The sequence below is a fragment of the Caretta caretta genome, chromosome 1 (genome assembly GCF_965140235.1).
Source record: "Caretta caretta isolate rCarCar2 chromosome 1, rCarCar1.hap1, whole genome shotgun sequence".
Classification (NCBI taxonomy): domain Eukaryota; kingdom Metazoa; phylum Chordata; order Testudines; family Cheloniidae; genus Caretta; species Caretta caretta.
This window is the reverse complement of record NC_134206.1, coordinates 204,790,308-204,806,521: the sequence shown is the minus strand read 5'-3', so window position 1 is coordinate 204,806,521 and position 16,214 is coordinate 204,790,308.

The following is a 16,214-nucleotide window of genomic DNA, read 5'->3' as shown; positions in this document are numbered from 1 at the left end:
ACTCTGCTGAACATGCTCCAACTGCTGCTGCAGTATAAATGGGAACAGCCTAGCTCAGTCTGGGCTGACTGCTAAGGAGGAAGGACACTTAGTAGACGCTCCAGCCCAGGAGCTGTTACAGCCCTTACCAATGGGAGCCGAAAAGCCCGAGACCCAGACAAGGGGCCTGCTGCCAGCAGGTGTACTGGCTCTGTGACAATCCCTCTCTAGCAAAAACATGATTCTTTTTCAGTAAATACAACAGATGTGACCTGAAGACACTTGGTGAGCAGACCTGTGAAATATAAATGGGATTATTTAGGGAGGCTGGTGGATACAGACAAACCCAATCATTCTCTCTGGCTTCTAGACTCAGCCTGGGTTGTCAAGTTTCACTTCACAGGGCCTAAATTCTGACCTTGACTAAGCAATTACAGGGGGGAGTGCTGAGTGCACTACATGATGGGAGGAGCAGAACTTGCATGTAGAGAAGTTCACTAAGATGTCCATTATTACATAGTGACAGGTTTCAGAGTGGTAGCCGTGTTAGTTTGTATCAGCAAAAACAACGAGGAGTCCTTGTGGCACCTTAGAGACTAACAAATTTATTTGGGCATAAGCTTTTGTGGGCTAAAACCCACTTCATCAGCTGCATGGAGCGGGAAATATAATAGGCAGAATATATATACACAGTACATTTCCACTCCATGCATCTGATGAAGTGGGTTTTAGCTTATGCCCAAATAAATTTGTTTGTCTCTAAGGTGCCACAAGGACTCCTCATTGTTTTCATTATTACATAGTCACTGGAGTGAAACAGGACTGTCCATTACAACACCTCACACCAATGGATCCTACTTTGAATTTTTCTTCCTTGTTTCCATACTTGATCGTATTGTTAGAATAGATACATGGGCACCCACAGTGATGGCTCTTGTGAGATTTGAACCAGCAGAGGTCAGAGTCACGTTTCAAGGCTTTTCAGCTTTCCCATTGCATTTCATTCCATTGCTTCTGGACCTTCATCCCACTTGAGATGGCTGAATGAAACATCCTCTGAAAACTCTGATCACAGGTTTTGCTTCCCTCAGTGGTATCTGTAAAAGAAATCTTCTAGTTTGGACATGCAATACTAAAGTGTGAGAGAAAATAACAGTTGCTTTAAATAATGAACTAAAGCACTGGGAGGTTGTTGGTTTTTTTTTTCCTCCAGACAGATTTTTCTCTCCACTTTGCTTTCAAGTCAGTTTCAGGACGGATTGACAGCCCTGCGGAGCAGCATCCTCTGGGTATGCACCAAAATGGGTATAGCTAACACTGTGGTAGTGCAGGCTTTCACTCTGCTCTGCCAATGTGCCTCAGGCCAGTGAGTCCCAGAAGCAGGAAGCTCTGAGCTAGCCCAGGAGTCTGTTCTTGCGGTACAGCTAGCTTAGCCAGAAGCAGGAAGTATTTGAAATCTCCCCATGAGAAAGTTTGTTCTAATGGGATTTCCAGCCAAGTTTTGTAGAGCCCAGAGGTATGGATACTTTGAATAAGGTCAGGAATGGATTAGGCATCTTGAACCAAACTGCAGAGCCAAACTCTTATAAATGTTGAGGTGCTAGGTCCACATTTTTTGCTCTTTCCTATCTCTTTAACAGGCTGCACGAAAACCTTGAATTCAAACACTCCTAAACTTGAGGGAAAGCTTGACTCTGGATCTCAACCCTCCTCAATTCTAGGCAAAATCATTGTGCAGAGACAGGTGACAACCAAACTGCAGCAATGCCTAGAAAATTCTGCCATCCTGGATCGTTCACAATGAAGGTTCTGTTCATACAGCTGACCTCTGGGGAACAGAGAGGGGTGACCAAGGGTACCCCAATCCAGATCTCACTATTGCAAAATGTTTTTCCTGTTGTACTTGCGAAAACTAACTCTGGCTCTTTAAGGCAGGGAGTGGGGGTTTCTTCCAAGCATTCTGGTGTCAGTGGATATGCAAATGAACCAGCTGATGAAGGGGCGGAGACAGCCACTTCACAGGCAGGTAAACCGATCCCCACAGCTAAGCATCAGACAGTGAGTGATGGTGGCAGGAAACGCAAAGGAATCGTGTGTGTGTGTGTGTGTGTGTGTGTGTGTGTGTGTGTGTGTGTGTGTGTGTTTTCTTTGCATGGGTTTAACCCTGGAGAGGAAATGCAACTACACAGGGGGTGGGCCAGTAACATACAAGGTCCCCATACACCCTTTCCTTACCAAAAGACATACCTAAACTAAGAACCTTTACTGAGGGGATGAGAAATACGAATGCTAAACCAATGGAGCTGTTTAGACAGAGAGCGTGGTGTGATAAGCATACCTGGAAGCACCTCTCTGTCATGAATTTGCTGGTAATTTTATGTCTCTTACTACACACACTGTGTGTTAAGACAACGAATTTGATACTGGTGGTAAATACTTTAAAGATGTGTAACATGCATGATTTTTGGAAGAGTCTTTGGTACAAACTGGGAGTGGTAACAAGAAAGTCCTATAACATTACTGCTTCTCAGCTAGTACCTGTAAACGGGCTTAGAGCTTGGCACAGCAAGGAAAGCATATCCAATCTAGACTGCTGTGTGAAAGGGGAAACTGAGGCCCATTGCCTCATGGCATTGGTGGCTAAATGCAAATACATCTACACTTTAAAAGATATTGATATCTGCATTATGTTCATAATGCTACACACCAAAATGTTTTCTGGCAACCTGGGAACAGAAACCCAGAACTTTTCAAAAGCACCTTGAATGATATTACAGTGTTTGGTAACACTTGGAGGTTGTATAACCAAAGCCAAAAAGGGATTTTAGGCATACTGCCTCTGCATTGAGGGAGGGGGCGAATTTCATCAAACGTTTGGGTTTGTACTCCCAAAAGGGGTGGGCCCGTGAGAGCTGGGGGAGCCCTCTCACACAGCACTGACTTCAATCTGTGTCTGCGGTGGGGTGTGACACAGATTGACCTGTGTGTATGTGTGTGCTGCAAGAGGCTGGAGAGCCTAACCCAGCAAAGCACTAAGAGGGAACCCAGGCTAATTGAGCAGGGGAGACTCAGTTAAACCCCGGCACATTAGGTGACACCCCCAAAGGGCTCAAACCCATCATAATAAGTTCATGGAGGAAAAGTCTATCAATGGCTATTAGTCAAGATGGTCAGGGACACAACCCCATGTTCTGGGCATCCCTAAACCTCTGACTGCCAGAAGGTGGGACTGGATGACAGGGGATGGAGCACTCAATAATGATCCTGTTCTGATCATTACCTCTGAAGCACCCGGCATTGGCCACTGTTGGAAGACAGGATACTGGGCTAGATGGACCTTGGTCTGGCCCAGTATGGCTGTTCTTCTGCCTCAGACCTATGGATAGAATAAAAATATTTTGCAGATGGAAGACACTCTAGAAGTTCAAAGTATGTCTGTTAGTAATATCAGTTTAATCCTTGACACATTTTTTTTTATTGGGGAACAGGAAAGACCGAGACTATGCACTGTATGAGCAGGCGATATACTCAACTGCCTCGTAGGTTTTTTCTCTCGAATGTCTGTGATTCTGTGATTCATTTCCAAGTGGGTATAGTCTGACTGGTGGTCAGCAAGAAGCATCTATCTTCATGAAAGCACTGCCCCTTCTACCCTGCCTGGATTCCCTTCCTCTCCCACTGGTGCTGTCAGTCTGGATATGTGTCAAATCCCCAACGCTCAGCAGCCTACATCCAGCGCTCCATTATTATCACGGATGCTAATCTCTAACCGCAGAACACGGGTCAGAACCAGAAGATAATTGCAGCTCCCATCCGCCAGGCATAGTCCTTTGTGAGTAGTTAATGAGTGTTCAGGAAAATAAAGCAGAAGAAAGAACAGGGGGATTGTGGTTTGCATACAGCGAGATAGAGCATGAATAGGAGATGGAAGGAGGGGACAGTTCACTGATGGGGGGAGGGCGGGGGGAACAAAGAATTAGAAAAAATCATTTGTACTATATCTACTGCTGCATTTTTCCTGTTTCACCCAAGCAGCTGCTGCTACCTTGGGCAGGAGGAATGCCAAGCACAATTGATGCGGCAGCTCCTGGAGGTAGGATTACATGCTACTTGCTTTTGTTGCAATGCGCGCTCTTACTGGGGGAGTTTCCCCCACTACTATTGAGGTGGTGGGGCACACCTCAGACAGACCCTGCCTATGTGTGCGAGATGTTGCTCTCTAAAGAGGATAAAACACCTGCCACTGCTGCTCACTTCAGCTGCTAGGTCAGGTGGCAGAGGCCTGTGATGCTGAAGCACAGAGGTCTTGGTCCCAGCTGCCTCCCTGTAGCTTGTATATAGTGATCAGGCCTGACATCTACAGTACATGGCCTTGTTAAAACCCCATCAGACCCCTTTGCCGTGAAAGACATGGTCATGGTGGCTGCTCTTAGGGGCCCACTTGGCAACTTGCCAGTCCAGGTAGCAGGCCCATGAAGCCATCCCAGAATTATTTGTATCATGATGTTGCATTGATAACTCTGCATCGTGAGGTGACTGTGCGGTGCAGCAAGAGGCAGAAGAAAACAATGCCATGACACCCTGATGCATGGGTGCCAGTTTTCCCATGGGATTATTATGGAGCAGCTGGGCCAATACAAATAAGCAACCACCCTAACCAAGGAGCGGAGGAGCTGCTTCCCGAGCGTGAATTGGAGTCACTGGGGATGGCCGGGACGGGGGGGAGGGGAATAAATGAGCGCTGAATGTGTTTGTGTCCATGCAAGTCCCCTCTCCCTAACGACCGTGTTAATGTGCTTGTAAAAAGATATGGCATAAGGGGGATGTGGCTGCAGGTTGATTAGCATTTTATGGTGAAATTAAGCTGCATGACAAATGACTAGCTGGTTGGGCTACTTTTACAGCCCAGCAAACTCCACTTTTACATGCTGGAAGGGCTGGTTGTTAGGGATTTCCCCCGCTCCCAATGAGTATTATTATTGTTAACTACAGAGTGGCTGAGAACGGAGTCCTAGAGAGGGGCTGCAGGAATTGTTGGGTGGTGATAGGAATCAGCTCTCCTTCTGAGTCAGTATTCAATCCACTGCCCCAGCATGGCTCGAGGGGGCACTGGGCTGCTAAAGTGCTATCTTTTGGTTGGGAAGAGAAAGTGAAGTCTTGGCCTGCTGGTGTCATCAAAAAAGTCCTCCTGCACTTTTCATAAAGATAGCAGTGTTAGCCCTGGTATCCCAGCCATATTCCAGCCCATCTCCCTAAATTCCCTGTGAAGTTTCAATTGGATATTGTATTCTTTTTCACTTCCTGTCCTAAACCTTTGGGCAGTGTTGCTGAGTGCTATTATATAGCTGCCAGAGCACCCCCCGACACACACACATCCTTCCGAGCCATGTGCATTTTTGAATTGGGTGAGTGGTCCCAATACGAGTAGTTCATACAGAGAAGTGGGATTCTGCAGGATAGAACACACTATGGAAATCTTTGGTGCAGTGTTGGGGGTTCAGAACATTCTGCAGTGCCTTACAATGGACTGGGTTCACTACTCACGCCACACCCCCTGAGACCGCTGGCCTAACATTCATGGCTGGAGGAGTCACAGCATTCAGCAATAATGGCCAAGAGATGAGCAAGAGATGGGCAGGGCTAAGGGAGATAAAAACAGGGTAACCACACACCCCGTTTTGGACGGGACAGTCTGTTTTTTGAGCCCTGTCCTGGTCATTTGCTGATCAAGCAACTGATCAAGTTGGCAAGAGCAAATGGGACAAATGCCCACTTTTGTCAAAAAAGTGGGGTGTGGAGGAATGTGCAGGGGGCGAGGGGAGATGCCAGCCCCATGCAGGGGGAAGGCTGGGCTGGAGGGGTGCAGAAGGAAGGGTTCCAGTGCCTGGGCAGGGGGGGGAAGCTTGGGAGGGTAGGCAGGGTTCAAGTGACTGGTGACAGCCTCAAGCGGGAGTCCAACAGGGTTTAAGTGACCAGTGACAATTGGGGGGGGGGGGGGTTGGGTGCGTCAGATGAGCAGCTGTTCCGTTTTCCGTTTGGGAAATATAAGCTAAGAAAGGAATGAAAACTGGTAACCCGCCATGGTTGCTGAAATGCGTATTTACATAGGGATCCTTTATTTTGTTGTTATGAAAGTAAACTCCTTTCAACTAGCTTTGCATTCCTCCACACAGTCATCCACTCCCACACGCATGCCTGTGCAATACACGCCCCCCCCCCCCCGCCTCAAAGGTTTTTTATCAGTGGGCGTAAATATACTTCTGTGTCTATCCACACACTCCTGGAATCATCAGAAAGAGAAAGAGAGAATCCAGCTGTGTAGCACTTGGGACTATCAGAGAGAGGAGTGAATCCAGCTATGTACGTACTCCCGGTTGGGAACTGTCATACAGAAAGAGAGAGTCAATCCAGCTGTGTACCCCCACCTGGGGACAGTCCAAGAGAGAAGTAGTCAGCCCAGCTGTGCACCCTCACCTGGGGACTACCTGAAAGGGAGAGAAAAAGTGATCCTCCAGCAATTGTAACAAAGAGGAAGTTAATCCAGCTGTTTTATCTCCTATAGGAGTGTCAAGGAGCCAGAGCGAGAGATTCCTTGGGCACTGTCTCAAAGACAGAGGATAAGACTCCAGCTGCACATTGCTCCTGGGACTGTTAGAGAGAGAGAGGGAGAGAGAGAGAGAGAATCCAGGTGTCTACCCCCTCCCAAAACCAGGGGCTGTCACAAATCCCAAGGTGGAGACCTCGTTGCTCACAGGAGTGGGGGCAGGTCCCATGCTATAGGCCTCTGACTCCCTGATGGAGGGGAGCAGATCCTGCTGCCAAACAGTGAATAGAGGGACTTGCGTGACAGAGAGCATTTATCCAGCGCATGCCATGTTTTCTGAGTGATGGAAGGGCTCCATCTGGTTAGGAGTTGCAGTATATAACTGCTTATCATATAATGTCACTGGAAAGTCAATTTTAGGGGGAAAATGTGACAGATATTGAGTAGCCTAATGTCAAGAGAATATCAGTTTTGTGCTGTGTGTTTTAGAAATGTGACAAAAGTGGATCACGGGGACAATCAATTCTGCAGGTGAGCATGGTGGGCTTTGCATGTCGAGGGGCATAACCTGACTTGAGTGATGACTGCTACGGGGTCCTGCAGCATGCACTGTGTGTGTAGCATGTGCATGCACTGTACAATCCATTAGTCATTAAGGTCCTGTTTCAGAAATCCACCCTTATTAGGCAAAGCACATAAACATGCACTAAGCTTAGGCACATGCTTCAGTATCTTTGACTACAATGGGATTTAGCATATGCTTATCCAGTTTTCTCAATAGGGTCATAGAGATTACAGAGACCCAGGACACTGTGGTGGTCGGGGGTGGTGGTGAATGTAAGGGTGTCTTTTTTCCTGTTTACACACTGTCAAGGTTCCTTCCCCACTCTGATCTCTAGGGTACAGATGTGGGGACCTGCATGAAAACCCCCTAAGCTTATTTTTACCAGCTTAGGTTAAAACTTTTCCCAAGGTACATACTATTTTACCTTTTGCCCTTGGACTTTATTGCTGCCACCACCAAGCGTCTAACAGATATATAACCAGGAAAGAGCCCGCTTGGAAACGTCTTTCCCCCCAAAATCCTCCCCAAACCCTACACCCCCTTTCCTGGGGAAGGCTTGATAAAAATCCTCACCAGTTTGCATAGGTGAACACAGACCCAAACCCTAGGATCTTAAGAACAATGAAAATCAGATTCTTAAAAGAAGAATTTGAATAGAAGAAAAAGTAAAAGAATCACCTCTGTAAAATCAGGATGGTAAATACCTTACAGGGTAATTAGATTCAAAACATAGAGAATCCCTCTAGGCAACACCTTAAGTTACAAAAAGACACAAAGACAGGAATATCCATTCCATTCAGCACAGCTTATTTTTTCAGCCATTTAAACAAACAGAATCTAATGCATATCTAGCTAGATTACTTATTACGTTCTAAGATTCCATTCCTTTCTGTTCCCGACAAAAGCATCACACAGACAGAAAGAGCCTTTGTTTCTCCCCTCCCCCAGCTTTGAAATTATCTTGTCTCCTCATTGTCATTTTGGTCAGGTGCCATCGAAGTTATCCTAGCTTCTTAACCCTTTACAGGTGAAAGGGTTTTTCCTCTGGCCAGGAGGGATTTTAAAGGTGTTTACCCTTCCCTTTATATTTATGACATGCCCCCAAATCACAGATAGGGTGAAACGCTGGCTGTGATTTCTTCCTGGAGCTCTAGGAGAAAACAGAGTTCATAAGACACATGCACCTCTAAATATACTACCAAGTATATAAAGACTAACAATATTTTCCACATCTCAAGGATGATTTTAACCACTTGATTCTGGGAAACTTTCACGGGAGAGTGCATCAGCCACTTTGTTAGAAGCTCCTGAGATGTGTTGGATGTCGAAATCAAAATCTTGGAGAGCTAAACTCCATCGAATAAGTTTTTTGTTATTTCCCATGGCAGTATGAAGCCACTGTTGCGCAGCATGGTTGGTTTGCAGGTGGAAACGCCGTCCCCAAACATATGGGCATAGCTTTTCCAGAGCATAGACAATAGCGTAACGTTCTTTTTCACTGACTGACCAGTTGCTTTTCCTCTCAGACAGCTTCTTGCTGAGAAACACTACAGGGTGGAATTCTTGATCCGGTCCTTTCTGCATTAAAACTGCTCCCACACCATGCGCGGATACATCTGTGGTTACTAGGAACAGTTTGTCAAAGTCTGGGATCCTTAGCACAGGGTCAGACATGAGTGTCGCTTTAAGCTGGTCAAAGGCCTTTTGACACTCTATGGTCTACTGAACGGCATTTGGCTGTTTCTTTTTGGTTAGGTCTGTCAGTGGGGCGGCAATTTGGCTGTATTGCGGTACAAATCGCCTGTAATAACCGGCTAAGCCTAAGAAGGATTGAATCTGTTTCTTTGACTTTGGGACAGGCCACTTTTGGATAGCATACACTTTGGCCTGTAGGGGGTGTCCAAAAAAAGTCACTCTGTTTAGGCCTATTTGACACTTCTTAGCTTTAACAGTTAGTCCTGCCTCCCTTATGCGCTCAAAGACTTTTTGTAGATGTTCCAGGTGTTCTGCCCAGGAATCCGAAAATATGGCCACATCATCAAGGTAAGCAACTGCATACTCTCCTAATCCCACTAGGAGACCATCTACAAGTCTTTGGAAGGTGGCGGGTGCATTCCGCAGCCCGAAAGGGCGTACATTAAATTCATACAGCCCGACATGGGCGGTGAAGGCTGACCTTTCCTTGGCGGATTCATCTAGCGGTACCTGCCAGTACCCCTTGGTTAAGTCCGAGGTAGAGATGAACTGGGCCCATCCCAGTTTCCCTAATATCTCATCTGTGCATGGCACTGGATAGTTGTCTGGGCAAGTTACAGCATTTAGCTTACGGTAGTCCATGCAAAAAACGTATCTCCCCATCTGGTTTGGGAACTAGAACCACTGGAGATGCCCATGCACTGCCAGAGGGGCAGATTACACCCACCTGTAACATATCTTGGATCTCCCATTCTATAGCAGTTTTAGCTTGAGGAGACACCCGGTAAGGTTGGACTTTAATTGGGTGAGCATTACCTGTGTCAATGGAGTGGTATGCCCGTTCAGTCAGTCCTGGGGTGGCTGAGAATGTCGGCGCATAGCTAGTGCACAGCTCCGTGATCTCTGTCGCTGCATATGCCCAAGGGTCATGGAGAGGTTCACCTCTTCCACGCCACCAGCACTTTTCCCTTCATAGTAGACACCTTCAGGCCACCCAGTGTCATCTCCTCCCTGGGCTGTAAACTGACAAACCTTTAATTCTCTGGAATAAAAGGGCTTTAGAGAATTAATATGGTACACTTTAGGCTTTCGGGTAGAGGTGGGGAATGCTATGAGATAATGAAGAGCTCCCAGGTGCTCTTGGACCGGGAATGGCCCTTCCCACGATGCTTCCATTTTATGGGCCTGGAGCACCTTTAAGACCATGATCTGGTCCCCTACTTTGAAGGAACGCTCTCTGGCATGTTTATCATACCAAGCTTTTTGCTCTTTTTGAGCATCCTGTGGGTTTTCCTCAGCAAGGGCTAAAGAGGTTCGGAGGGTGTTTTGTAGGTTGGTTACAAAGTCCAGAATGTTAGTTCCTGGGGAAGGTGTAAATCCCTCCCATTGCTGCTTCACCAACTGTAATGGCCCCTTAACCTTGCGGCCATGTACAAGTTCAAATGGTGAAAACCCTAAACTGGGATGGGGTACAGCTCTGTAGGCAAAAAGCAACTGCTGCAACACTAGGTCCCAATCATTGGAGTGCTCATTGACGAATATACGTATCATGGCCCCCAAAGTTCCATTAAACTTCTCCACCAGGCCATTTGTTTGATGGTGGTAAGGAGTGGCAACCAAGTGATTAACCCCATGAGCTTCCCAAAGGCTTTCCGTAGTTCCTGCCAGGAAATTAGTTCCTGCATCTGTGAGGATGTCGGAGGGCCAACCTACCCTGGCAAAAATGTCTGCTAGTGCCTGGCACACACTTTTAGCTTAGAGCAACTGCTTCCGGACATCTGGTGGCAAAATCCATGAAAGTCAGTATGTACTGCTTTCCTCTGGGTGTCTTTTTTGGAAAAGGACCCAGAATATCAGAGCTACTCGCTGAAATGGAACTTCAATGATGGGGAGTGGCTGGAGAGGGGCTTTGACCTGGTCTTGGGGTTTTCCCACTTTTTGGCATACCTCACAAGACCGGACATAGGTAGATACATCCTTGCCCATTCCCTCCCAGTGGAATGACCTCTCCAAACGGTCTTTGGTCCTGTTCACCCCAGCATGGCCACTAGGATGATTGTGGGCTAAGCTCAAGAGATTGACCCGGTACTTAGTTGGAACGACCAACTGTCTCTGAGGATGCCAGTCTTCCTGGTGTCCACCAGAAAGAGTTTCCTTGTATAAAAGTCGTCTTTCTACAACAAACCTGGATCGATTAGAAGAGCTGAGAGGAGGTGGGTTGCTCCGTGCCACCGTCCAAGCTCTCTGGAGGCTTTCATCTGCTTCCTGTTTGGTCTGGAACTGTTCCCTTGATGCTGCAGACATCAGTTCCTCATTGGATTGTGGACATATGCTTGGTCCCTCTGGAAGTAATGTAGGGGATGTGGCTGTTTCCGTTGACTGTGAACCACTCTCCGCTGGTGCACTATGTTGCGGTTCAGGATTCAGCTGAGCCTCTTGTGTAGGGTTATCGGCTGCTGCCGGTTCAGGTTTGGTGGGGCCCTCTGGTGTTGCAGTTGCAAGTACTGGATTCAGTGCTGGTAATGGGTCTGGTGCTAGTTGTTCCGCTGGTTCCGGTTCTGGGACTGGCTCTGTCTGGGTCTCTGTGACTGGATCCACTACTGCTGTTGTAGACACTGTCCTGGGGTTCGGGTCCATCACCTCTGACGGGGTTCTGGTAGAAGTTTCTGGAACAGAGCTAGGCGTGACGGCTTGTTTAGCCTGGCCGCGGGTGACCATTCCCACCCTCTTGGCTAGCTTCACACGATTGGCCAAGTCTTCCCCCAACACCATGGGGATGGGATAATCATCATAGACTGCAAAAGTCCACATTCCTGACTAGCCTTGTACTGGACAGGCAACTTGGCTGTAGGCAAATTGAAAGAGTTGGACTTGAAGGGTTGAATCGTCACTTGGATCTCTGGGTTGATTAAATTGGGGTCCACTAAGGAAGCATGGATAGCTGACACTTGTGCTCCGGTGTCCCTCCACGTGGTGACCTTCTTCCCGCCCACACTCACAGTTTCCCTCCACTCCGAGGGTATCTGGGAGGTATCGGGGCCTGAGGACCTCTGGTGTGATTCTGGTGCAATGAACTGTAATCTGTTGGGGTTCTTGGGGCAGTTGGTCTTTACATGCCCTGTCTCGTTGCATTTAAAACATCGTCCAGCTGACAGGTCACTGGGGCAAGGTGGGTTGCTGGAGAACTGTGTGGCGGGACAATAAGGTGGCTGAAGGGTTCCTTGAGGGGTTGTTGGGGCCTTGGGCTGCCCCCAGTGGTTGGGTGTGGTCTGAGGTTGTCCTTTCTGGTATCCGCTCCAACTGTGACCAGTTTTTTTTTTCTGCCACCTCCACCCATTTGTCTCCAATCTCCGCTGCCTCAATTACAGTTTTGGGCTTTCCATCTAGGATGTATCTTTCTATTTCCTCAGGAACACCCTCTAAGAACTGCTCCATTTGCATTAGGAAGGGCAAATCTTCTGGAGACTTAACACTTGCTCCCGATATCCAGGCATCCCAATGTTTCACAATGTGGTAGGCATGTCGGGTAAATGACAAGTCTGGTTTCCACCTTAGGGCTCTGAATCGCTGATGGGAATGCTCAGGTGTTAGCCCCATTCTGACTCTCACCTTGGTTTTAAACACTTCATACTCGTTCATGGGTTCCTTAGGCATTTCAGCCACCACCTCAGCTAAGGGTCCACTGAGCTGCGGCCTAAGTTCTGCTACGTATTGATCTGTAGAGATGCTGTACCCAAGGCAGGCCCTTTCGAAGTTTTCTAAGAAGGCTTCGGTATCATCGCCTGCCTTATAAGTGGGGAACTTTCTGGGATGGGAAGTGGTACCTGGAGAAGGATTGCTAGGGTTTGTTGGTATATTCTGCTGAGCCTTTGCCTTCTCCATTTCCAGTGCATGCTTCCTCTCTTTTTCCTTTTCCTCCTCTGCATGCTACCTCTCTTTTTCCTTCTCCTCCAGTTCTTTGTCCCTTGCCTCCATTTCTTTTTCCTTGGCCTCCATTTCTCTCCTGTGGACAGCCTCCATTTTTTTGGTTGCTTGTGCATCCATCTCCATCTGTCTGAGTTCTACCCGTCTTTCATGTTCCTTTTGTCTTTCATAAGCCTCAAATCTGGCTAATTCCAGCTTCTGTTGAACAGTGCAGTCTGTCATCCTAACCTCTCTGTTTTTAACTAACTTTACAGTTGAGAGCTAGAAAGAAAGAAAAAAAAAAACTTGGCTTGTAAAATTTTGCTGTGTTGTCCGGATACCTATGTTCTCTGATAGTGATTGTCAGCCTACAGAAAAATTCTTTAAAAAAAAATCTAACACCTTTGTCTCCTGGTAAATAGGCAGAAAACCCCTCTAGTTGCTCTTAGGTAAAAAACAACTTCAGGTCTGTGAGGACTTGTGAATTTCCCTGCAGGAGGTTAACTACCCTGCCTTTATGTAGAGAAAAATCCAGCTCACAAAAGACAATCCCCTTTTGTCTCTGCTCTGGCTCCCAAGCAGAGGAAAAAAAACCCTCTAATTGCTTTCAGCTTAAAACCTGCTTTCCAGTAGCCCAAAGGAAAAAAAAATCCTTTTAAAATCTGAGTTTCTGGTTCAAAAAAATCTCAAATTGATCTCAAAATGATTTCAAGTTAATCCCACCACTCTGCCACCATGTCAAGGTTCCTTCCCCACTCTGAACTCTAGGGTACAGATGTGGGGACCTGCATGAAAACCCCCTAAGCTTATTTTTACCAGCTTAGGTTAAAACTTCCCCAAGGTACAAATTATTTTACCTTTTGCCCTTGTACTTTATCGCTGCCACCAAGCGTCTAACAGATATATAACCGGGAAAGAGCCCGCTTGGAAACGTCTTTCCCCCCAAAATCCTCCCCAAACCCTGCAGCCCCTTTCCTGGGGAAGGCTTGATAAAAATCCTCACCAGTTTGCATAGGTGAACACAGACCCAAACCCTAGGATCTTAAGAACAATGAAAAACCAATCAGGTTCTTAAAAGAAGAATTTTAATAGAAGAAAAAGTAAAAGAATCACCTCTGTAAAATCAGGATGGTAAATACCTTACAGGGTAATCAGATTCAAAACATAGAGAATCCCTCTAGGCAAAACCTTAAGTTACAAAAAGACACAAAAACAGGAATATCCATTCCATTCAGCACAGCTTATTTTCTCAGCCATTTAAATAAACAGAATCTAACGCATATCTAGCTAAATTACTTACTACGTTCTAAGATTCCATTCCTTTCTGTTCCCGACAAAAGCATCACACAGACAGAAAGAGCCTTTGTTTCTCCCCACCCCCCCAGCTTTGAAAGTATCTTGTCTCCTCATTGGTCATTTTGGTCAGGTGCCATCGAAGTTATCCTAGCTTCTTAACCCTTTACAGGTGAAAGGGTTTTTCCTCTGGCCAGGAGGGATTTTAAAGGTGTTTACCCTTCCCTTTATATTTATGACACACACTCTTACCTCCTTGCTATACATCCCCTAATGTCCCCCCACCAACTCCCCCCCAAATAGTGGCTCTTAACCTTACCACCACCATAATGCACATGCTTCAATGGCTTGCTGAATTGGGGCCTAGGGCTGTGCCATACGTTTGCAGGGAACCTGAGCCATACAAAATGCCTCTAATTTCCTGTCTCAGTACTAACTCAAACCTAGTGCTGGATGGACAATGCAATCTTAGTGAGCGAGATCTAAAATATTCCTTCCAATTTATAAAATGAATTAATTCACACCCCTGTTATATTTGCTTTCTGTGAATATTTGCAGTGTTGGATTTTACTGCTAAAAAGTGCCCACCTAGAGTGAATTTCTCCTGGAACCTTAGGCCAGGTCTACACTTCAGGCTTATATCGGTATAACTACATCGCTCAGGGGTGTGAAAAATCTATGCCCCTGAGCGACATAGTTATATCAACCTAACCCCGGCGTAGACAGCGCTATGTCAGAGGGAGAGCTTCGCTCACTGACATAGCTACTGCCTCTCATGGAGGTGGATTAACTACACGGATGGGAGAAGCCCTCCTAACGGCAGAGAAGCATCTTCACTTACGTGCTAGAACAGTGCAGCTGCATCAGCAAAGCTGTGCAGATGCAGCGTTTCAAGTGTAGGCCTTCAGTTGAAATCCACTCAAGCAAGTTCTCACTGTACAACTGCTTGTATGCCCCATCCAACCAAAGATCAAGAAGAATACAAGCAACAATTCCTACCAATCACAAGTAAGCCACACAGCTTGAAATTTCAATAGTCAAGTAAATGAGAGGAAATTGCCATTTCCTCAGGGATGGTCCACAAGCAGAAATAAAAAAGAGGCAATATTCACTGAGTAAATTGTCTGTTGTTAACTTACTCAGTACTGCTTGGAACTCAGGCCTGGTTTGTCTAAACATGAATGAACCTGTCAAGTGATTCTGAGGCCCATTTATAGTCTTATATCAGATTTATTAAACACTGTAGTCAGGGGTTGAATTGGAAGCAAAACATAGTGATAATCTCTCAAAGCCTACCCACAAGCAAAGCACCATCTAAAAATGATGCTCCTCTGACATGAGATGCCAACAAGAAATCCCAATCATAGTAGACTCCATAATGTGGTTGTACCTCTCCTTTCTTCTATGTATTGATCAGCAGTGAAATAGTTAACAATGTTGGCCTTTATATTGTCATCATGAGACTGGAGCCCTTGAAAAGATAAGGGACAGTTCTCATCTCTCAGAGCTGTTATTTCAGAGGAATTTTCCTGTGCACGTCAGATGAGAAGTTTAATTTTTTTTTCTTTCATTCAGATTGTCACAGCTCCACAGCCCTGTACTTATGGTCCTTTAAATCTCAGAAACAATTGCCCAGAGGGTCACCACAAATGCATTTGTGTACTGTAATGCATGCCAGATCCTTGGCAAAGCTGAACCCAGCCTTAGTCGCTCACATGAAAATGACTAGTGTTCCATCATTTTTGTTGATGGGCTGTCTGAAAGTGTTAGTAAATACATATGAGCCCAGTCTGAAGCTCAAGACCGTGGAAGATGTCCTTGCATGTTTGCCAGTAACTACCAGTCATTCTCCTTATTGAAAAATCCATAGTTGCAGAGCAACACAAACATGCAGACTGAGCTGAAAGACAACACTGACTGGAAACAGTGGCTGAAAATTTAGAGCATGTGACTAGTGATCAGAAAATTGCAGCTAGATGAAATAATCTTCTAGGGCCGCAGTATATCGAATGTGTCCAGGTTTTGACTAGTGCTGGGCAACTAGTGGAACAAATAATAGACTCTCTTGAGGTTTGATCAGGGTGGTGCTTGATATGGAAGCAGGCTACATCCCTTTGCAATTTACCATGATAATGATGATATCTGCACCCTTTTGTGTTTATCTTGTGTGAACGTAGGTGCACAAGTATTTGTATTTGTGTTTGTGAAAAAGGGAATTTCAGGCCTGCAGTCAAA